This window comes from Vulpes lagopus, chromosome 3, assembly GCF_018345385.1.
Source record: "Vulpes lagopus strain Blue_001 chromosome 3, ASM1834538v1, whole genome shotgun sequence".
NCBI classification, from domain to species: Eukaryota; Metazoa; Chordata; class Mammalia; order Carnivora; family Canidae; genus Vulpes; species Vulpes lagopus.
Window position 1 is genome coordinate 91,520,387 of NC_054826.1, and position 24,781 is coordinate 91,545,167.

General features: G+C 48.0%; 1 protein-coding gene and 1 long non-coding RNA gene across 7 annotated transcripts in view; one reads left to right on the forward strand and one right to left on the reverse strand.

The window, feature by feature from the left end:
* Window positions 1-24,781, reverse strand: part of AUTS2 (activator of transcription and developmental regulator AUTS2) — a 1,147,829-nt gene that overhangs the window by 174,468 nt on the left and 948,580 nt on the right. The window lies entirely within an intron of this gene.
* On the forward strand, window positions 7,721-14,341 carry LOC121487450. The gene is made up of 2 exons (XR_005986841.1): window positions 7,721-8,305; window positions 13,931-14,341. It is a non-coding gene; the product is annotated as an uncharacterized LOC121487450 (long non-coding RNA).

Sequence of the window (24,781 nt, forward strand, 5' to 3'; positions counted from 1 at the left end):
TGCTAGTGTTTAGCACAGTGGTATAAACGTGCTGGGAGGTCCAGCTTCACACCTGAACCAAATGGCCTCATCCAGCTTCCAGGTTATCGCACACGCCTGTCCCTCAGGGTTTCATGGGACAGTACACTAAGGTGCTAAACCACTAGTCCTCAATATATCTTAGATCATATCATCTGGTATGGGGGGGGGGGAGAGTAGGCTGCGTAACAGTATTTTATGGTATTTTTTCATGAGAGACACAGAGAGAGAAAGGCAGAGACACAGGCAGAGGGAGAAGCAGGCTCCCTGCAGGGAGCCCCATGTCGGACTCGATCCCGGGACCCCAGGACCATGAACTGAGCTGAAGGCAGCCGCTCAACCACTGAGCCACCGAGGTGCCCAAGGCTGTGTAACATTAAATGAACTAGAACTACCTCCTTAGGAGAAGAAAGCAGCCATTTAAATTACTGGCAAAATCATCTCCCTAACAATAAAATGTTTTCTTTCTTGTGCTTTCTCTTTTTCTTTTACATGCAGCAGAACCACCAGTTACAGGCCCTTCTTGTCAGGGTCCTGCTATCTGGCTAACTAGTTCATTCGTTGGTTTGTTCCTTCCTTTTTATAAGATTTTATTTTTTGAGAGAGAGAGAGAGAGAGAGAGAGAGAGAGAAGCAGGTTCCCCACTGAGCAGAGATCCTGATGTAGGGCTCGATCCCAGGACCCCAGGATCATGACTGGAACCAAAGGCAGAAGCTCAACCTATTGAGCCACCCAGGCAGGCATCCCTGCTGACTAGTTTCTTAGAATGACAAGGGTCTCCCCTCTCTGAAGTATGTGCCCTCACACTGACTTGGTGTTTCTACATCCCAGGCGTAGGCAAGCAGAGCACAGGCTACAGGCCAAGAGCCAAACACCAGAGGTGCTTCAGGAGCCTTCACTGGGGCCACCTTCCAGACCCCTGCTTTGTTCATGTGGCTGCTTCAGTCTCTTCAAAGGTCTGGCCTGGCCCAGAGTTTAATCAGTCAGGATCCACAAACACAGGTGAGTGGGTGTCTGGCTTACGGACACTGGGAAGAGCATAGGTGATGAAATTTGCATTGCAAAACTCTTATCCAAAGAATATTGAGAAACTTGAAGATCTTGGCATTTTATGTATTTATTTTTGATCTTGGCATTTTAAAAATTAAATGCAAAAATGATGTAAAACACCACTTTTGCCCATCCTTCTGCCTCCAATCTGTGTCTGTGATTCCAGAGAGCTTTACATGTCCTGTTCTTCAAAAACAAAACAAAAACAGAGAAGAATGTAGATATTTTCTCTAAAGATATAACCAGCTTTAAAGAAATAAGCGTGTCAAATTTCTGACGGACAGAAGAAATGAATGGTTAGAGGTAGAATTTGTCTCACAACACAGTTCTTTGTTTTATCAGAGGATTCACCTTCTCTGACGGTGTAGCCTTGTGAATTTCAACGAGGGCTCAAACGACTCAAACCTGCCCGACGCACGACTCTTTCAGACACATCCTTATCTAAGACAAGGCACATCTGAGAGCGCTCAGCTGGGGACAGATGAAAGAAAGTCATGATCCCATGTGTGGGCTATTCACGACACAAACCATGCTTTGAATTCTGCAGTGCCAGGGTTTTGTGCTAATTGTGTTCAAGAAATAGTGACTCAAATACCCTAATTATTACCCAGCCAGTAGAAGGGTTTCTGGGGAAAAAAAAAACAAACTGAAAATTGAAGTCCATTCAGGAAATATCTTTATGCTTCAACCTCTCCGCATACTTCTGAGACACTTTCCTTCAATGCGACAAGGGTGATCTCATGGCGTTTGGAATATATTACTACAACGGAACACACCCAGTGCCAACACCAAACAAACATGAATGCCTGCTCTCAGGAGACCCTGGACCTCCTGGGACAGGATCCACTTATACAGCAAGAACCAAAACATCCCATCATTAATCCTTAGCAACCTGTAAAGTAAAACTCCCAGGTAAGGACACCAGGCCAGGTGTTGATGGACCAGAGGTCAAGTCATGATCTAATCTACAACACTAACAAGTCACATATTGGAGTGTGTGTGTTTCTTCCCCTCTAAGCTGAGAGGGCACTTTTTAAGTTACAACGATGGCACAGGCACAAGCGTGAGGCAGCCGGTGGTCTTGCCATCACTGGCATGGAGGCTGTAGATGGATGAGAGCATGACACAGGTTTTATTTTAGACACCTCTCCTCTGAAATCCTGATGTTCCAATATGCCACATTCAAGGTGTGTCGCAAGAGTAAAGAGGAGCTGCCGGGAAGCCCTGAGAACCTTGAGAGAGGGAGCCTACCGTGGGTGGTTGGGAGAGCCCTGGCACCGCCACCATGGGACCTGCTCACAGGGACTCAGAGACTATGTAGGGACGCCTGCAAGCCTATTCCTTCACACTTCCTCAAGCACTCACAGAGTATTCTAATGAATCTCTGCAACCTCTGATATATAGGGAGGCGAGTAGTCTTTTTCCAGATGAGGAAACAGATGAACCATTTCACTTTCCGAGGCTGGTAGGGGACATAATCCACAATGCTAACCCCTGCTGTATCCCAGTAACCCATACAAGGTCTTTCTGTAGCTTGACTAGTAACAGAAAGTGAATCTTTTCAGGCTCGCCCTTGATAGTAGACTCTCCTGTCCTCTTCTTTCAATGTGCAGCACCTAATTAGAATTTTGAAGTGTTAAAGGCCATGCCCTGCACCTTCTTTTATAAACCCTAAAGCAACTGCACCTGACTAGACACACAGCAGGTATCCGCAGTGATTCCTTAAAGACTAACGTCTGTCCTGCAAAGAATCTGAATTGATACTTCTCCAAAGCAGATGCAAAGACGGCCAGTGAGTACATGAAAAGATGCTCAACATCACTAGTCATGAGAGAAATGCAAATCAAAATCACAGTGAGTTACCACTTCACACTCACTACAGGCACTCCAATAAAAAGCCGGGTAATAATCAGTGTTGGTGAGGTGATAGAGAAATTGGAACCCCGATGCTCTGCAGGTGTTTGGGCAAAATGGTATAAGCGCTTCGGAAAACAGTCTGGAACTTTGTAAAAAGTTAAGCTTGGAGTTACCATAACAGCCCAGCAATTCTAACTCTAGGTCTTTACCAAAAAACCCTGTACACTCAAAAACTTGTACATGATTGTTCATATTAGCATTGTTCACAGGAGCCAAAAGGTGGAAACAACATAAATGTTCATTGACTGACAAAACGTGGTATATCCACCCAACACTACGTTACTTACCTATTTTAAAAAGATGAAGGGGGCACCAGGCTGGTTCAGTCAGTGGAGTGTATGACTCTTGATCTCAGGGCTGTGGGTTTGAGCCCCATGTTGGGTGCAGAGATTACTTAAAAATTAAATCTTAAAAACAAAACAAGTTGAAGTACTGATACACACTACAAGGTGGATGGATGCTGACAACGTTACACCCAGGGAAAGAGAACGCAAAAAGTCACAGATTATATGATTCCATTTCTCTGAAATGTCCAGAACAGGCAAACTGCCAGAGAGAGAAAGTAGACTGGATGCTAGACTCGGGAGAGGGGTGTAGGGAGAGACAGCTAATGGGCATCAGGCTTCCCTGTGGAGTGATAGGAATGTTCTGGAATTAGTGGCGATGGCGGCACAGCCTTGTGAGGGCACTAAAAATCACTGAGTTACACACTGTAAAACGGTGAATTTTCTTACTAAAATAGAGTGTGAATCAGGGGCACCTGGCCGGCTCAGCCAATGGAGCTTGCAACTCTTGATCTCAGGGTTGTGAGTTCAAGCCCCACGTGGGGTAGAGAGATGACTGAAAAAATCTTAAAAAAAAAAAAAGAATGTGAAAATATCTCAATAAAGCTGTTATTAAGAAACAAAACAAACAAAAAACCCACTGCCTTAGAGCAGTGGTTCTCAAACTTAAGCATGCAGCTGCCACCTGGGGAACTTGTTCAAACATAGGCTGCGGGGCGCCACCTCCACAGCTCCTGACTCAGTGGGTCTGGGGTGGGGTTCAGGAATTTGCTTTACTAGCAAGTCCCCATGTCAAAGGCCCTGCTGATCTGGAAGCACAGTGTGAGAACTCCTGCCCAGAGCAGTGCTTCCTCCAACCCCGCTGTATGCGGTGAGCACTGTGCAATGAAGGATGTGCTGCCCCACAGGTGACAACTCAGAAGGCCAGTCTAGCTCCTGAGCAACCCGTGTGGTTAGTGGAGCCCATCCCTGGGCCCGCTTTACAGCTTCGGTTTCTCCCTCTCCCTACCATTCATTCCTGCACATTTCTCTTCCCTCCACCTCGCCCCTCCTGCCCCTTCCCTTTTTTTTTGTTTGAATTTTTAATAAGTTATTTATTTATTTATTTATTAGAGAAAGTGAGAGTGTGTGCATGAACAAGCAGGCGGAAGGGCAGAGGCAGAGGGAGAAGCAGGCTCCCCGCTGAGCAGGGAGCCAATGCGGGGCTCAATCCCAGGACCCAGAGATCATGACATGAGCTGAAGGCAGACACCCAACTGACCAAGCCACTCAGGCACCCCGACCCCTTCCCCTCCTATTCATACAGGTGTTGACCCTAAGGACACTACCGAATAAATATCCTGCTTGCTTGACTCTCACTCAGAGTCTGCATCGTGGTAGAAGTCATAATGTGTACAGATCATCTGGGAATCTTGTTAAAGGCAGGTGCTGGTTTGAAACATCAGGGGGCAAATCCGGGCTTCCGCATCTCTAACAAGCTCCTGTGCAGAGCTGAGGCCTGGAAGCACTCTTCTGATTCCGTGGCAGGAAGACCCTAGGAGCCATCAGGCCAAATGTCAATGGAGAAAGATATCTCATTTTATAGGTCCAGAAAGGCAGCTATCACCCTGTCCTTGAGATCGAGGCCAAGGAACTGGGTCACAGGTGAGTGTGTTTCAACAAGGCCTTTCAGGTACTTCTGGTAGCTAATCCCCTTGGACAGTGCCCAAGACCAACTTGAGTGTTACTTTCTTCTACGTGCTATTGTTACAGGCTGGCTGCAGGGCGGTACCTGGGCAGTGAGTAATGTGCATGATGCAACCAGCAGACAAGTGGTGACTGGTACCCACCACGTAGCCTATTCAGGGAACTGAAGACTGAGTGGGAAGGACACTAGAAAAATGTAGCGGCAGGGGTCACGTTGGCCTTGACTTCCACACTTTTTGTCTTCAAAATAAGAGCAGAGAGCCTACAGGCTAGTTTGTGTCTTGTTTCCAACCTGGATCATTTCATTAGAAGCTGGGAATCTGTTTTTGACCTGAACCTGTTCCTGACTTTCCAGGAGCTCCATAACTTGTCTTTCGGTTTTTCTATCTGTTCAGGCTGACTTTGAAGAAGTGCATGGGTGACATACACCGAGAAGGTCACAAAAAGAAGAAAGGGAACTGGGAATTAGATCTTAAAGGTGTTATCAAGTGAGGCACCGTTGATGGCAACGCACCAAACACCCACTGGTTAGAAAGAGAATCCTGGGGTGAGCAAAACCCAAGCAGCATTTCTCAGAGAATGGCCATCCTTGTCCCTCCCTGTTTCTGACATCGTCTAGTTACAGCTAGCAGCAGGCAGGTGTGGGGAGGAACTGTGAATGTTGAGGAGAAACGAACAAAGTGACATTGTGATCTTCAATAATGGACCCTTAGGGAGAGTGCCGAAACTTGGCAATTTGAATTCCTTAAAGTGTACAAATTTCACATTTCCACCTGTGTTGTGTTTTCAAGAATCTGCCTATTGTACAATTTCATGAAAAATAAAATGAGTCTGCTGTGCCTTGGGCAGAACACAAAAAGGGAGCAGTCAGTCAACAGTGTGAGCCTAGAAGTGGTTCTGGAGGTGTAAGGGTTTTCAACAGTTTTATTAGATTTTCATGGCCGTGATGACAAAACAGGGCTGGGAGGAAATGGAAAAGCCCGAGTAGAGGTAAGTTCTTAAAATTCTAGGTACCTGGAAGGGCTGAGGCTGGGGGGCACACCAAGAGCCAACGTCTTCCATACCTGCTGTCTCTCCTTAACAACAGGGAATTGTAGGTTTCCAAAGTGCTCTGTAAACTTTAGAACCCATGCAGCATTAAAGATGCACTGCTCTCCCCCTGCCACTGGCCGCCTCTTCTGTAGTGCAATGCAACTTGAATGGCACTCCCTGAGCCTACCCTCAATATGGGAGCTCTCTAGAGCAGGGAGTCCCTGCTCAGCCTGCTGAAGTATATAGTCTGTACGTAAGCAAGAGAAAGAAGTCAAGGTACAAATAAATATGATTATTCGAGGCAGTGATTATTTACCGGTGTACGCAAAACCTAGTGATTTCCCAATCTTCTGGAGCTTCTTAGAGAAATAAACACACACATCCCAATGCAGGGTTAAAAGGATTCCCAGAAACCTACACCAAAAAATACAAGAAAATTATCCTCTGAGAAGGGATTTCTCTCCAGTTTCACTGCTTCCCACAAGGGGAACAATTTCACAAGAACATTATAGTAAAGGAAACAATACGCCACCAAAGAGGAAAATAGCATCTTTATAATTACAGATTAGTTCTCAAACAAATTCCACACCTACACACTCACTCTGCTTTGGACTGCTCCGGCGAAGCTCACCCAGCACCCTCCGCTCCCGACGTTTCCAACAGCTTAACAGCTCAATCATGAGATTTCTGATGCAGAAACCCCAGACAGCAGAGCCCTCTCAAATGACCCACTCATTTCATTCTTGGGGAATGCGGAAAACACAGTCACAGAAAGCAGGAATCCGGGCTAATCCCACTGCAGGGGAGTGCTGGGCTTTGATGTCTTTGGAACAACCCAATGTCAGTGTGCTAGTGTCAGTTTACCCAACAATTTCTAAGCCGTTGCTATCTGTATCAGACCGGAGCGAGCAGCCAAAACAAAATCCTGCTTGGTCCAAACTGGCATGTCCCTTGGGCAGAAATTCATCTAAGGTCACATCACTTGAGCCAGGCACCCACATACGTTTCGACCCACTAATTATCCGTCAAATGGGTTTCTTAAGCGTCATGCTGGTTATTTAAATCCTACCCCATGGCTCCCCCAAGAAATAAAAAGCGCACTATAATTGTATGAACTCTTAATTAAACTGAAGAATTCAGTGTTGCCATTACCTGTCAGCAATTCACTCAATTAGGCCGATAGACTCCGTCTACTACCGAACTCCTGATTGCTTCTCATTTTCCTAGTTAGCGATCGCCACTCTCAGACGCGCGCAAGCAAAATCCTGCGGTGAAGCATCCTCCTTCCTTCCCACCGCGCGGCCTCCGGGACCTCCGGCGCGGCCCGAGTCGGCTCCTCCGCAGGCCCCGCGGCTCCAGGCTGGGGTCTCAAGGCTGCAGGCGCCCCCGGGGCTGGTGACGCGGCTGCGGTCCGCGGAGGCGCGGGAGACTCGCCCACACGGCAGCGGGTACCCAGCGCGGGAGGACCCCGCAGCCCGCGCCCGCGCCCGCGCCCGCCCGGCTGCAGACCGCCGGCTCGGAAGCGCCCGAGGTCACGGCGCGCAGGGGAGGCGCCGGGGGAGGCGCCGCGGGGCCGGGCGGGCAGGTGCCGGCGTCCGCGCCATCGCCCGCGGTCCTGGGGCAGCGGGGCAGCGCCCGGCGTCTCGCAGGCGGGGCGGGGCGGGGGCGCCGGGGCGGGGCGGGGGCGGGGCGGGGGCCGCGGGGCGGGGCGGGGGCGGGGGCGGGGGCGGCGCTGCCGCGGGCGGCTCCGGACCGGGCGTCTCCGCCGGGCCCCGCGCCCCCGCCCGCCCGCCCGCCCGGCTCCACCCGCGGACTCGGCGCCGCTCGCGCCCGGGCCCCGCGCTCCTAATCAGCCCGGAGAGAGACACCCGCGGAGGGGACACGGGACGGTCTATCCCGGCCCGGGGAGGTCCCCGCGGTGCGCGCGCCGATTGGCTGCGGCGGGGGCCGGGCGTGCGGGCCGGGGTGTGCGGCCCCGCGGGGTGAGCGCCCACGCGGCAGCCTCGGCTCCCGGCCGGCGCGGGGGGCAGGCGGGGACGCGGCCTGGGAAGCCGGGGCGGCCCCAGGCGCGCTGAGGCTTGGGGCTGCGCGACAGGTCGGTGGTGGGCGCCTGGGACCACGGACCCGCCCCGCCCGTCCCGACACGCTCCTTGCTGCTCCTGCCCGGGGTTGTAGACGTCACAGTCTGTACTGGGGTCTTCCGCTTGACAGTGGGCTCAAGCCATTTACAGCCAGAAGAGATTCCGAATGAAGTATTTTCTCTGACTTCATGGTACAGAGGAGGAACGGAAGACGCAGGGGCGCAGGGACGTGGGAAGGTGAGTGGGTGGAAGGCTGCGGGCCACAGGCCTCCTCCTAAGCATGTCTCAAGAACTCCAGGCCGCCCTTGTGGCCCGCCCTCCTTGCAGAGAGCCCCAACCTTGGAGACGTGCCCAGGAATGCAGCCCAGCACCAGATGCATGCAGTTTGGGTCACCCACGACCAGACGCTGGTGAAGTCAGGGAGCATTATCTCCATCGTACACATTAAGAAGGGAGGCTTGGCATGGTTTAGAGACATCCTTGGGCCTGGGCTGGTAGGTGACAGAGTGGGCATGCAAACCCAGCCCTCTACTTGCTGAGTTTCAGCCACAACACCTCAATGGCCTTCACCGCGGAGGTGTGTGTGTGTGGGGGGGCACCTGCAAATATCACCAGGCCCCTAAAAGAGGCTGCTTCAATGCCAGCTTGCATGTCTGCCCACCAAGCAGCAGTTCTTACTGCCCACCCCATTTTTGGTGGTTCTGGACACATTTATCCCTCACTAAAGTTACTGCACTCACCCACTCCTAGCACCCTTTCTGCTGTCTCTAGTCTGACCTTTGCAACTTCTCTCCATAGAAATGGAAGGAAAGTATCAAAGTGGGGTAGACAGAAGCAGAAGCTGCAGAGAGCTTTTCCTTTGCACTCAGGACCAGGGAGCTGCCAAAATTGTTATCTGTGGTCTTTGAATGCACAAATTCAAGAAGGGCTTCTGACCTGGTTGCCTCGTGTCTGGAATTTGAATTTACAGAGCTCAGCACCTGAACCACTCTGTTATGTTTCTGAGCAGGGATCCAGGCCTGCTATCAAAGCACAGGTTCTCAAAGTGTGGTCCCTGGACCAGCATCATCTGGGAACTTGTTACAAATTCAAGTCCTTGGACCCAACCTCAGACCTACCTGGGCAGAAACTCTAGGGCGGTGGGGCCCACAGCCTGCATTCTTACAGGCCTTCCAGACCATTCTGGTGCATGCACAAGTTTGAGAACCACTGGTTTCAGCCCCAGTCAGAGCTCTGCTGGGCGGGGGGGGGGGGGGGGGGGGGGGGGGGGGGGGGGAGGGGGGCGGGTATGAATAGATTTGGGCATGTCAGTTTTTCTTCTCATCACTCTTTAAGATCACTGGCCTGACCCCATCTTCAGTTCATTTCCAGGCTAGAGGTCACAGGAGTAAGGGCTGGCTGCTGGGCCACTCATGTAGTGTGCCTGCCCTGCTGGCCTATGTACTGAGGTCACAGGGGGAGCTTTAAAGCAGCCAGATGTTACTGTGGAGAGACCCTGACACTGAGGGGAACAAGCCTCCCATCCCCACTGAGGGGACCTGTGGTCCAACTGCACCCAAGGACTCAGCTTTCCCATCCATTCAGTGGGAGAAGCAGTCCCTCACTTGCCATCCTAGGTTTGGTGGCGACTCAACAGCACTTTGTACCTTAGGGAGAAAAATAAAGTGTGGTTGATAACATACAGGGCTTGCTGAATCCCTGCTCCATGATCTCCACTAATTAAGGGATGCGCCACCTACGGCACTGGACTCGGGTCTCCAGCTAGCATCTGGCCTTGATTTGAATGGGAAGGCAGGATGCTCAGCTTTGAACATCATTCAAATGCAGGTCTTCTGGGTGGTGCCGCCTCCCCCCAGGTGGATGAGGATTGAGTAGGGAGTGCAGTGGATAATACTCCTGTCTCGGTCCCGGTCTTTATGGACTCACAGGTCCTTCACTTGTGAAATACTACATTCTCATTTAATAAAATATCAAAAAAATATTACCAGCTTAGGTTATTCAGTGCTTAGTGCATGCCAAGAAGCATTATTCGTAGTGCCTTTGTGTTAATGCCTCAGAACACCCCAACGAAGTAGGTGTTGTTATCCCTATTTTACAGGTGAGAAAGTGGAATTATAAACATGTCAAAAAGACCTGTCCAAGGTCACTGAACTGTTGAGTGGCAGACCTGGGTTCAAACCCAGGCAGCGTGGCTCCCAAACCCAAGTCCCTTAACTGCAGTGTTAACACTGCAGTGCTCGTGGCAGAAAGTTAAGAGAAAGAAAGTCCACTCTGTCCTTCCCTCAGTGGTTCATATCGAATAAACACACAAACACGTAGGCTATATTGCTGACAGATGTGGATATTTTTTAGTATGTGTTGAACTTTCTAAATTTTATCAATGACCTAGTATTACATTTGAAACCTGCATCACTTTTTTAAAAAGATTAGAGAGACAGCAAGAGAGAGAGAGAGAGAGCATGTGAGCAAGGCGCAAGGCAGAGGGAAAGGGAGAGAGTCCCAAGCAGACTACCCCTCTGAGCACAGAGCCCTGACTCAGGGCTCCATCTCACGACCGACCCTGAGATCATGATCTGAGCCGAAATCAAGAGTTGGATGCTCAACCACCTGAGCCACCCAGGGGCCCTGAAACCTGCATCATTTTCAATCGCTCTTATTTTTACAGACTAGAATGTCTTTGGAGGGCTCAGCCATGAGGGGACCCTTGAAACTCCCAGGAGGCTGAGAGGTTTGTTTCTACATGTTCGGTAGGTGCATAGTTTTGAGAGCTGTGCCAACTGCAGTGCCTGCCACACTGAGGGATGTTGGATTACCTGCTCAGCAGTCAGGTCCAGGTGAGAGAGGGGCCAGCAAACAGTGTGCAGGCATGCGTGGCCTACAAAGTGTGCAGCAGGCGGCAGGCAGGAGCAAGGGCACCAGGTGCTTTAAGGACACGTGGGTCATCCTGTCACCAGGGAGCAAGACATCCCGTCAGAGTGGGCTGGTATGGCTCTCAGAACTCCTCCCCCCAGCAAATGGGGGAGGACATGGCTTATGAAGTGAAAGCTTCTAAATGGGCCACAGCAGATCGGGTCTGGCATACCACATCCAGTGAACCCTGGCATAAGGTCACATCCAGGGGCACCCACTCTTCCTCGATTGCTCTCATGGTTTCCCCAGTCCAGTGGGGTGGGCAGGGAGACATTAGCACTGTTTTCTTCTGAGCCTTACAGAAGCAGAGACGTGTACTGAAGTCATGATTGGAGGCCCGCCTGGGCAAGAGTGTGCATTTGCCAAGCATGTTGCTAATCTGCGTAAATCTGGACAAGGAAACATTCACTACGGTTCACTTTAACCCTGAAGCCAGTTAAATAAAAGCAATTAAGCAGGCACTCTACTTATTAAAAGTGTCACAAATATCTATACAATGAAACTAAACTCACAGAGCTCTCCCAGAAAAGATGCAGCACATCAGGAAAACCACACGGTACAGAACTAGTTTGCTTTCTGGGAGGGTTTTATATTCACAGCTACAGTGTATGTGTGTTACAACTGGGAAATCTGTTACGTTTGGTTGACAACTCAGAAAGGGTTTCTACATTCCTGCCATAGCCCTGGGAGGAGAGATTATTTTCATGTATTTAGTCATAAGGGCTCTAGTATATTTATGACTTAACAGAAACTTCTTTTCTGTCATACAAATATAAAACGATGATGACTGGCTCAAAGGTCTGCACAGACAAGCTCAGGGATAAGGAAGCTACCGTATTAGTCAGACGCTACCTTTCTCTTGAAACAAATCTTCACGGCTGCCACGCTTAGTATTGTGTGGCTTACGAGTCCCTAAAATAAAGGAACAGTGTGCCCCCAAAGAACTGGCAACTGAGGTAACTGGGAGACAGTTAAGAACAAGTGATTCGCACTCAGAAAGACCCTAGCTCTGAAGCTTACTCAGACGCCAGCCCTGTGGACTTGGCAAATCACATCGACCTGCCCACGCACTGGTGTCCTGTGGGGCAGATGGGCCCCATGTCACTCCCCTGGCAGGCCTCTGTGAGAGTAAGTGCAGTACCCAAGGGAGGCGCACAAAAGCCAAGGAGAACTGCCCTCCAGCTAGAGGGGCTTGTCAGTACTTCCCAGAGTCCAGGGTTCCCTGTGGCAGGGACTCTGCAGATACAGAAATGCACAGACAAGCCCCTGGCCACAGCTCGGTGAGGCCACTGTTAACCTAAGCGCAGCTGTTTGCCACCAAGTTCCAGGCACAGTGTGAACATGTAGGCCACAGAGGCCCAGTGGGTCATGCCTCTGCAGACTGCTCTCACTCTTTTTGAAGAGGGAAAGAAATGTTTCTAGGCTCTGTGGGAGGGAATGGTGGGGATGTTCTGGTGGCTAGCAGCCAAGTAGGGAGCTGGAGGGGAAGAGGAGGCTGCTTCCATGAGAGGCTTTGTCACACAGGCCTGAGAATCACTCCTGTCCCTCCCAGAATCCCCCTAGAGCTTGAGGGGATGAGCTAAGGAATGGAAGCTGAACAGAAACTATTGTCTTAGCTCCATTTCTTTGTAGGCCATTTTGTTCCCCATTGGGGTTTTGCAAACAAATGGGCTTGCTTTGGATTCCTCATCCTGCAAGTCCAGATGACAGTCTGGTTCCCAACATACTCTGTCCACACGCGGCCCCCACCTCTCCCACTGGGAGAGCTCAGGTCTCCTAGTCCCCACTTGGGGAAGGAGTGGAAGGAAATCCACCCTAGGCCCTTTCTCCGTGCGCCTGGAAGGAGCGGGCGCACTGCCCAGCTCAGCCTAGTAGTGCATGCATAGGAGGCCATGCTCCTCACCACCACCGCCTCCACCACTGGAGGCCAGTGCTGGGGGAAAGGACCCCTACCCGCTGTGGGAGCGCCCACCTTCCTACCGGTGCTGTCGCCATAGGAAATGCTCCAGAGGGATTCTGGAGGACACGGGGTAGCTGACAAATGTTTCAAAGTAGATGCTTCACTTTCAGGAAACATAAGCTTTGTAACCCCCGCTACACAGACCAGTCTGGATCTGCTTAGATCTCAGAATGGAAGGCTTTCTAAAGGAAAACTCCAGAAATACCTGAATTCAGATGTAAAAAACTGTGTGAGAATCAAGAACAAAGCCAGGGAAAGCAGAGGGAGTGAGTAACCTTTCATTTCAAGCTGCTTTCCCCGCTAGAGATAGTCATGATCTGTGCAGCACTATTTGATGCAAATGCCTCTACGAAAAGAGCCAGTGGATAATAGATAAAAAGATTATCTGTGACATTACAAAAAAATGAAAGTTTAAAAATGGCTGCAAGTCCCTTAAAAAAAAAATCCTAAACTTTATTCAGTCTTGTTGAAAGGCAACAGCAGCACTGTGCTTTATTCAGCCCCTGGGGCCCCTGTCTCTTCCGCCATTGTTCTAATGCCTCCACCAGCTCATCAGTTTTCAAAAATCTTTCCTGCTGGTTTCTCTTTGCTGGAAACATAAGGTCCGAGAAGCTATCACAGCCCTGTTTCTTTTTCCTAACTTCACTCTGATGCTAGAAATTCAAGTGCCGCAGCTTCTGCCCCTCTCTCTTCCCTGCTCTGCTGTCCCCCTCTGTGCTAAACCACCGGCTGCACACTTGATTTAACAGATGAATTACAGATTCAAGGCATGGGTTTCCAGGGCAGGGAAGAGTCTGATTTTTGTCCAGGTCTCTCTTGATTGGCTCAGCATGGAAGTCTTTCATTTAATGGGCCAGGTCCTGCTGAGAACACCTCTGCTGGCACCACACCGATTTCTTTCTTTGCTGGAGAGAGGAGCAGAGATCGTAAAGAGAGATTTTCCATCTTCCAGATTTCTGGTGTGCTCACTACATATCTTTCTTTTCAAACAGAGCATCATGAGTATAACCCAAGACTCCGGGAAACATCCGATTCATTTGACCAGCCATCTTTGATCTCAAAGCTGGCGAGGCATGGAAGGACTGTTTGGAACACCTAGGCCATGAAAACATGCCTTTCTTTGTCTTCCACCCAAGGAGGAGGCAGCATGGTGTGGCAAGGCATTGCCAAGGTCTGCGGTTGGACTACCTAGTTCAAATCCCAGCTCCACCACCTGCTTGCCAGGCTGACTTTGAGCAAGTTCCAGTGCCTCAATTTCTGCACTTGCCAAACACAAAAGATTATTACATTGAAGTATGTGAAGCTGCCGGCATTTGACTGTTTTTGAATACAATGAGATTAGACCCAATCATCTAAAGCTGCTGATATGTGACTGTTTTTGACATATAAAAATGGCAATTTCACACGGCTGATCTGGTGTGTGGTATGCCCTCAATATAGGTCAGTTGTTGCGGTCTCTGTAAAGAGGCTCATATCAACCACTGGCTCTATGCAGATCACTATACCAGGTGCCCAAAGTATGGGGCTCCTAGGTAGCTCAGCCAGTCAAGCCTCCAACTCCTGATCTTAAGGTTATGAGTTCAAGCCCCAGGTAAACAACCAAACATAAAAGGCCCAAACCAAAGAGCTGCTGGCTTGCCAAGGACCACTTGCCCGTGTGAAAGAGTACTAACAGCACAGTGGGTACGAGAAGATGTGTGCTCAGGCCAAACCCTACGTTCTCATGCCTCTAGGTCCTCAGGTCTAATTTCCTCTTGAAAAAGCATTCCCATGTGGAATCCCTTCTCTTTCTGGGGGCCATCTTACTCACTCATAGCAGCTTTCATAAGCTAGTCAGTATGACTAGGACTTATGCCTACACCTACTTGACAGAAATTCTGGAAATATGCTTGAAAATACACATCAGCTGTAAAGATCAAAAGTAATGGGGAGAAAGGGGAGCAGGTCCTCTCTTTGCCCAGAAGTATAGTCTCTGGGGGCCAGACAATTCTGAGATTGGGACTAGAGGCGGTTATGGTGTTTGCCAAGGAAGGTTCAAGCCTAAAAATGCAGTCTCCTGGGCAGAAGGAAAGCTTCCTCAAGATTATTCCAGGAGGATTCCCTCAGATTTCTATGATTCTTTGGGCCAGCACAAAGTTCTCCAGTGGATGCCATGTCACCTGGCCCTGCCCCTTGAAGGCTTTCCCTAAGACTGCACATTTTTCTTTGTACCCTTGGGTATCAGTGTTCTCCCCGAGGTAAAATACAGAGCCTAATTCCTGCTCCTGGCAACCTCCTCTCTAGAAGCCAACAGCAATTCTTGAAATGCTGGACCTTAAATATAATCTCCCCCTTCACTATATACACATACCCTCTTACACTTTAATGCAATCATTTCCTCTCCACGTTGACCTAATCATAATTATCTTGAAAGCTATTTTAAGTTAAGAAATATTTTTGCCTCCAAAAATAAAGGATAAGATAAGAATACATGTAAGGAAGACAGCCTCCATCCAACTGAAATATATATTTTGAATACCTTTTCACAGAGACACTATCACTAATTTGATTACTTATTATGCATAGTATGGTATTTACACTTTTGCTATGTCTGTGCATAATTTTTTTTAAATTGTGTGGTCTTGTTCTGGACTTTTTTGGAACTTGATTTCATCGGTTTTGTTCAGTCTGTATCCTATAACTTTTCAGCAAGATTCTGATTCATGGGGCCATTCAAGGCTTGTAAATTACCTTGAATGAACTGGCAAGCTGTGGGGTGATAGCTAGGATGGCTATATCATGTCACAGTCAAACTGAGGTGTTCTTAAAAGTGGAAGGGGGGCTGCTAACAACTATGCCACCCATAAAACTGGACTGTCCCAGGCAAAGCAAGACATATGGTCATCTTAGTGGTGGCAGGTCAGTTCCTGCTTTAATATGTGTGATTAGCTTGACCAGTTGGAAGCCTTTGCCACAAGTTTCCAATGGGCCTCTCAGAATGAGTCAGTTAGTTTGTGCCTTTTATCTTTTTTTTTTTCCAGCAGCAAGCCGTTACTGGGACCCCCACTTTCCTCATTAATAAATGGCGATTCTGGAAGCGGAGGGGCCTCTGAACACCATTCTTGTTGCCCCTCTGGTGCCCGTCTGTGTTGTGGAGCACCAACAGTCCCGCGGGAAGCCATGGAGCCCTGCCAAGGAGCAGAGCATCGTTCCTGTGTGTCAGTCTGCTGCTTCCACATCAGGGCAGGGACAGGTGGCTCTTCTCAGGCCCTCCCAAAGCTGACCAGTCAGGCTCTCCAAGTGCTTTTACACACAGCATCTTAATAATCCTGTTCCTATGGAAATGAGCCTTATTGCTCATCAGGTTTTCTCTCTGCTCTCAACTGGTTAGTGATGTACCCCTCAGATTTGAAATTATGCTGAATTTGATATTTGCTAAGTAAGTAAATAGAGCCAAAAAGTATCAGAGGAGTCAGTAATTTTAGCTTCCCTTTGAGGGAAAAAAAAAATCAGACCCTGAGCTTCTTGAATACTTTGAGAAGCAGAGCGTGGAGGTGCGAGAAGAAGCTATCAGCACTTCGGGTGGGGCTGGGCCAAGGTCATGTGTCCAGTGCAGGGTGGGGTGGGGGCAGGTGCACGTGTCTGGAAGTAGGGCAGCAGAGATGGGGGCATGCCAGCCTCCACCAGGGCTCCGAGGCACATGCCTTGCTCTTTGGCTCAGCCTGGCGGGATGGGTGACTTTAGAGGCCAGACCGGTGCTCACAAACCCAGATCGGCGAACTGGTCATCTGTAGAGGGGCTCTGGGCCGCCATACACATGGCTTTCTGGGGCCTACGTCTGTGCGGCCCCCGGCCTGGCTCTGGTGTGCTGCTCGCTCCGGCTTAGGGATCCGCCTGCCCCCCAAGATGCCTCCCTCATTCTGGCTCTGTGTCTAGGCATTAAGATGCACAGCCATCTCATCAAGGCCTGTTCCCTCCCAAATTGCATTTGACCAGTTTCATTTCTGCCTGAAATTAAAACATGGGATTTATCAATCCCAAACTGTCACAGCGTGAATGAAACCCTAGAAATAAATCCAGTCTAATGACAGAATGATCCCGAGACCTCAGTGGGAAACAAGATACTTTGTTTAATAATTATCAGCCTCTTTCAGAGCCTGTCTGCCAAAGCTGTGGTGTCAAAAGCAGCAGAGAGAAGAATTTTTCCCCTAGATTTCATCCTGAGAAAGACTGAAGCCATTTAAAACCAGGCTGGATGCTTTTGATTTACATTTCTGATATTAAAAGCAGAGCGGCTGTCTGCATTTATGCTACAAGGCATTGCTTCAGAGCAAAGAAACAGGGTGGTGGCAGGGATCCAGTTTACTAATGAACAAGCTTATCTGGAGGAAAACAGCTTTTCACACCGTAACAAACAATGAACACCTCTTAGATAACAAATTCAATGGCAAAAATATCGCATTGTACATGTCACAGTCCTATAATTTAATGGAGGCACTTGCAGCATTAGTGGTTTACATTAATTTTTAAAATTAATTTTGTTTGGCCCGCAGGGAAAATATTTTCTTTTTTGTGTCTGATATCCTGCAGCTCATTAACACTGCTTACTGCTGCTCTACAATACTATCCATAATTGTCCACTTGGTAGCCAGAGGCCATTTTTTAAAGACAGAAAGCTGGAAGAGGGGCAGAAAGCAGGCTGTTCTGCTCCCTTCTACAAAGAAAGACTCGCAGCTTGACAAAGCTGCCCAGCAGCCCAGGAAGCAGAGGCATCTGGAGGCCTTTGAACTGGGAGGGTACAGGTGTCAGCGGTCTCGGGGATCTTACTGCCTCCATTCACCATTGCTTCCCCCAAAGCAGTGGCTCTGTGACTGATGATGCTCAGAACCATCTGGGCAGTTTGGGTAAAGACAGAGATCTCACCAGGCCCCACTTTCTATCCATGAATCATCTGCTGGGCCTGTCACCTCTCCCATGAAGGGGTTAACTACTGGCTACCGAGAAAACAGGCCCCCTCTCCATCTGCCTGGGGCATGGAGATCAGGGAATTCACTGCTAATCACTGCGGTTGTGATTTCTGATTTCAACTGGCAGCAAAGAGAATTGAACTGGCGTCCCCTGAGAGCAGCCAGCTCCACAAGGCAGACCTCGAGCTTGTTAAGCTGTGGTGCTGCCATGCGATTATCAATTTTAAATTAATCTCCCCAGTCTCTTTAAAGTGGTTGCTAAAAATATAATCTCTGGGATATCTTACGGTAAGACTTAACTAAAGGGAAAAATTTGGATAATAATTAAGTGCTTCCCTCCATCTAAGCTTCCTGTAAAACACTTCTGGAGACTTGGATAATCCACCGGCAGCAAGAAGGCCAGCCAGGGACAGTCTCAGGGTGTGAGTGAGCTGGCTTATAAGTTACACACTTTCCCTAAATAAAACTTAAATGGGCAGTATGCTTTTGGACAAAGGTTAAAGATACAGTACTACACCGTATTAAAACAAATCCTTCCCTATTTTTAACCCAAAGAGGTTTGGGAGGGGAAGCCAGAAAAAATTGTCTAGACATACTTTTGCTAAGCTCACGAGGGAGTTGTTACAAACTCACTTTACAGGGACATAATCAAGGTTATATATACAACACTTTTTTTTTCTTTTTTTTAAGGCAGCACCATGGTGGGACAATTTGAACAGAGATAGGAGGAGTTCCTAGCCCTAAGGCAGGGGCTCTCTGTGGAAATACCTCTGGCCCTGTAGAGGGTCCAGTCAAAGCAGATGCGGTTTCTAAGAGCCACTAGAAACCATGAAGAAGAAGGAAACCAACAGCGATCCATTAACAAAACACACCATTCCGCGCACTGCAGCTTTCTGCCAGATGAAAAGGCGAGTCTACACCTGGAATCCTGGGAAGTGGCAAGTCTCAAGTGGCCCCTGGGGGAACACCAGTGGTAATTTTCCCTTCCCCTTTCGCTGACCTTCCTGTTTCTCTGGGCAGCATGGTGGGAAGACTGGGTCATTAAAAGCAAGAGCACACGAACAACTTGACGGGCTTTCTCCATGAGGTGGCACAGCTGGGGAATGCAGGCCCAGAAGACCTGGAGGAAGCCCTCTCAGGCTCCCTGGTGCTTTGGCCACTCAGCTTGATAAAGAGGACTGAAGTGGGTGGGGGAAATGGGGAGACAAGGCAAGAAGAGGTGGGAGAAGGATGCAGGTCTCAAAAGGGCCAAGAACATAGACTTTCAAGCCATTTCCACATCACCACGCTGTGCCTTCTTTTAATGATGACCATAAAGAAAACCCCCAACTTTGTAAAATTCCATTGATTCAGTACCTTCCTTTCTTTGATAAAAGCATAAAAAGCATAAAAAACATAATACATTACCTCTACTAACAACTAGATGTGTGACTTTGGAAAAGCTACTTAATATCATGGACCTCTGTGGTCAAAGAAGTGGGTTGGGTATGACCAGCTCCAGAATTCCGACTATATTATTCTGGGTAAAAGCAAATGCTGTCACACACAGGCCAAAGCTCAATTTGGGCCCAGCCTTGACCAAGGGATGAAAAACAGAATGGAGAACTTTAAGATAGACACATTTGAACCATATGAACAATGTAAAATATAAGGGCTTTAAAAAAAAAAAAAAGTCAACTATACCATAGCAAATGATTGCCAGAACAAAGATGAAATAAAAGGGATTGTAAAGTATTTTTCACACAGGTGGAAGGTTCTTCAAACCTTTGCTGAATGAAAATATAGCTCTCTGGGACGCGGGGTCTGCCTCTGTTAAAGCTCTGGTTAGGTGGGGAGGAGGGGGTTGGACAGTGAACATGTCTGCAGTGGATCACAAACAGGGTTTGAGACAATTCGTGCGTATTTCATCTTTGCTGGCCCAGGGAATCTTAACTTCAGCTGTTGTTGTTACAGATCTACTTGGAAATCTGATGAAAGCCACGTACCTTCTTCTGAGGCGAATGTACAAGTACACAAATAAACAAAACTTTAAACACATGTTCACTGGAGCCCAGGGCTCCCTGGAGCTCATCCACAGATTCTGCAGTGGTGTATGAATCGCAGATAAAACCTCCTGTGTTAGGTCCAGACACTAGAACATCTGTTTGCTCTCCCATTGCTTTGGAGGTTTTAGAGTTCCCATTTTCTCAAGAAGAAATTTACTTTTCAATTAAAAAATAACCCGACTCTCCCCATAACCCAAGCAATTGTACAGGGAGTCCAGCGTGTTTCGCCAGAGAGCAGAAGGTTGATAAAGAGAAGACCTGAAGGTGTGGCCCTAATGGCCAGGGTACCTCCAGAGGGAGGGTCTGGATCCTATGCCTTCACTTGGAACCCTTTTATCCACTGGAGAGAATTCTTCCCAGCAAATAAGAAGGTGTCCCCCCACTCCACTGGAGACTGCCCTCTTTCTGACCTATTTTATCCACCTTTTTGACCTGCTTTCCTTCCCGAAGAACTAATAGGAAATGCAGCACTGGACGAGGGGGAAGACGGGCAGGAAGCACCCTCCTGGAATGTCAATGATGCCGAGGCATGCACACCTACCCCATTCCCATTCAGCAGGCAGCCAAGCTCCTGCACAGGGCACATCTGCATAGTTTAAGGTCAATATGAAACCAGCCTGGCTTCCAGTGCCGAAACTCCACTGTTTTCAGGGGTTGTGAGAACAAAACTGTCAAGGATGTTCACTATAATTGGCACTGGGCTGCTGGCAGCTAAAAGATGGAAATTTTCTTTGAGACGCAATGTATTATCGAGAAGTATGGCTCCACCAAGCCAGTGCTGGTGATTTTCAGAGGCACTGTATTGAAGATGCCCACATCACTAAAATGGTTGGATCTTTGGGGGTCTGCATCCTGGCAAGGAAAGCATCTTAGAGGGTGTCCTGCTGACACCATAAACTTCACCAGCCTGCAGAGCAGCCGGGCCTCCTCTGTAATCTTCTGCTTCTTCCTTCCAGGCTGATTATGAATCATGCTTGAAGAGGGGACAAATGGTGGCTGAGGGCGGGTTCTCCCCCACTTCCCACTCCAGCCAATCTCCCACCTAAACGGGTCCAAAACCCTCTCCTCCACAAAGTGACAAACGATGCACTAAATCAGTGGAACTGTGAATTCAATCACTTAAGCCTGAATGGAGAATGCCCTACAAGATGGATTCCATCACATTAAATACCTTGACTCATGTCGGGAGAACGCAGTCTACAGACCACAGGAGGCACAGCCTGAAAAATGATTTATTAATTGCACCTATTCTGTCCTATCTCTGGACACTTGGAACTCATGTCTTCGACACTTATGAAGATGTGATGGAATGTTCCATCAGTAGAGATGTGAACAAGACTGCTAACCTGATTTCTGAGGTGCCAAGGCAAAGAGGAAGAAACAAGACAGCACCAATTTTTTATTAGCAAATTGCTTAGGGAAGAGAATTCCATTGTTTCAAGGAAAAAAAATCCTTAGGAGCTGAACTGTTCATCTCAATTATGGTTGGATTATTATTTGGAAAGATTAATATTTGCTAATGTGACATTTATCAGCACCGTATATTGAGACAGGAAAGTTGCCAAATCTGAGTTTTCCAACATGTGCCTCCTTGATTGTTATTTTTTTTCCCGAAGAAAAGAGAATAGACCTTAGGAGTATTAAATTTGTTAGTTTGGTTTTGGCTAACAGCATCCTTGACCAAGTAAGCATCCAAGGGAAAATAATTTACTGGAAGGTATGTTTCAATGTCACAGATAGGCTTTATTTAAAAAAAAAAAGGGGGGGAGGAATGAAGAGAATATGGCTGTGGACAAGAACAGCTTCATGAGGTCTGACTGTGGAATGGCCTTATGTCTTAACTCTCTTAGAACTTGGAAAAATGAGTGAAGAAGGTGCTGTGCTTTATTTTATAATTAACTCAACGGCCAGTCTACCAGTAGCTTAATGTTTCAGTGCTGTAGTTAACTCTCTGTATAGTTGGAAGAATAAGAATTATTTTGGCAAGATGGGGTGAAACGTGTCCCAGACCAGAGTGAGGCTGTTTGATTCCTAGGGCCATCTTCATCTCAGGTAGCTTCATCTGTCAAGAGAGAGACAGTGGGGCCAGAAAATGCACAGTGTTCATACCTCTACTTCATGCCATATTCACGGCAGACATCACGAGTCAATCCAGCCTTTGGCTCCTTTTGGCCCAGAGCTCTCAACACGGCCATCCAGGCAGCCACCTGGAGACTAGCACTAGGGCAGCTGAAACCTGTCAGGCAACACTAGCCTAGATGAGCTTGAAGGCTCTTTCTAGCTTTACATTTTTAGGGAATCTTGTAAATTATTTTCATACCCTGCTGGAGGTCTACTGGGGATAAAAGGTATATGGACAAAAGACTATTTTATGAGTTTACCAGAGAGAGGAAAAAATGGAAAACATGGCTTAGTGAATTGTTTTCATGGCTCCAATGATTGGAGAAACAGAAAAACAAGGACTGCCACGCTTGAGAGTCTCCAGAGCCCAAAAACTCCCTATGCCCAGAGCTAAGTAACTAACTCTCACCACAGCTGAGGCTGTACATCAACTTGCATAGCACCCTTGTCTATAAGCCCAAAGTGCCAATGGCCTCAGACAAGTCAACACCAGTTTAGTTAGCTAGAATGGTACTAGGTAATGTGGTGTATCATTTAGCCTGCCTTGGATCAGGAAGGATTTAAGGTAGCTTTCAAGATAATGGAAAGAAAAATCTTTGAAAAATTACTGGTAGATGAGAAGGACGAAGAAACAAGGTACATAGGTATAGTCATGATAAGAATGAGGTTTGTCTGCCAGCTACCTGTCATTTATAGCACGAGGGCAACAAAGCCAGCTCTAGGCTTCCAGCAGCTACTGGAAAGAGGGAAATCTCCTCAGTTGTAGTTCATGGAAGTCACCAGATACAGAGAGAGTGTTCAGAAGAAGTCCAACTATTCCCAACTCTACATCCAGAGGGCTATTTCTCCCCAGAGTCTACAGAAAGGAAACAATACACAATGTGCAACACGGTATTTTGCCACATTTGTTTAGAAGCTGGCAGTGAGTTTCATGTGGGCTGTTGCTATCCCAAAGCAGAATGCAGTGAAAGTGAACTCTGGTTCTCTGGTACTTTGGCTTACTCCAGAGGATGTGCAGTACTATTTCCCAAACTACACAGTCCAAGGGACCTATGAAATGTTAACAGGTATTTAAGGCCAAACCTGTTTGGTGAATGCAGCACACTATCACCATGCCCAATCCCACCCTTCCAGATAAGTTTGCTTACCTTGATTTAATCAATAATTCTAAAGATTTTATTTTTAAGTCATCTCTACACCTAACATGGGGCTTGAACTTACAATCCTGAGATCAAGAGTCACATGCTCTCCTGACTGAGCCAGCCATAATTCTAAACCCCATAACTCTAAACAAAACCCTCTATCCTAGGTACATCTATTAATGTCTTATGGGGAACTAATACCAGGAAACATTTCAGAAAAATGCCAATCTAGAAGAAAAGGATTGTATATTTTTACAGAATTTTTCTGAAACATGTCTCTCAGTGAAGTTTTGAGAGCTGCTGGATGGCAATGAGTCTGAGAGGTGTTTCCTGGTGATTATCCAGGTGTCAAGTCTCAATTGCCAGTTGGAAGGGAATGCACGTGCCCCAACAGATAGCCATGCTGGATATATGGACAAACCAAGACTCTAAGAGCTGTTAAGTCCAACCTTCTAACTGTTAGAAGGTTCCATAACGTCCCTTCTACACTTCCTAAAGGGAAATGCTACTGTGGGTCAAGGACAAGGTGGCGTCTTCAAGGACAGACAAAAGGTCCCTGTGATAGAGGGAGGGCAGAGTGGTTGTATGTGAGTTGAGCCAGGACTGCACCTCCTCTGGATCTCCTGGATCCCTCTGTTTGGCTCATTTCTCTTTTTAATTTCAGGGGCCCAGAGGAGAGCAGCCACTAGGCTGGCCACTCAGTCCAGGCATCATAGTTTGGAGTAAGGGGAGCCACTGAAACTTATGGTCCAGTGGGGGATTAGACTTGAATTTGGGACCCAAGACTCAGCTGGTAATAAAATAACATACATCTATCTATAGTCCCCTTTGGAAACCTAGGAGGCCAATTAGGGATTTGGATCCCCGGATGCAGTTTCTCTTGAAAACTCAACTAACAGGAGTCTTCTAAGCCACCATATATATGAAGAATTACGATCTACCCACCAACTGGAGATAATGCTACTGTCTTTCTCCAAAAGTAATTACTACCCCTAATCTGAAACTTTAAAATAAAATATCTACCAAACAACGACAAAGCAAACCCTTAACGAGAGGCACGGCAGGACTGTCATCAAGCATGCTGGGTGGTACGCTAGCAGGCGCGGAACAACCCAACAGTGTATTACGGCAGGTTATTTCTGAAGTTCCCGTGATGCGCTCCTAATGGGTATAAGGATGTGCTGACTTCCAAAGTGGGACTGACAGGCCCGCAGTTAACTGTCATTTCCATCACAGACTTAATAGCTTTGCCAGGCATCCTCCCAGCAAACGAAGAGAAGAAAGGTCTTGCTATATGACAGCATTCAAAAAGAATGCATGTGAATGCCATTATGGTATTGAAAGTGTCAGGTGCCAGCAGAAGGGCCCTGATCAGACAGACAAGCATCGGGCTGCATGCTTTAAGGTTATTTGAAGCCTGTCATTTCCATTAGCTAGCTAACCACAAGTGGAATCATTCATTAGCTGGCTTTCTTTAGTACCAGGGTGGGGCTGAGGGTGGGGGTGCGGGTGGGAGAAGGTGGAGAGGCCTGGGCTTGGCACTTGAGGTTCCTACCCTATTAGCAACTCATGATGGCTGGCAAAGGGAG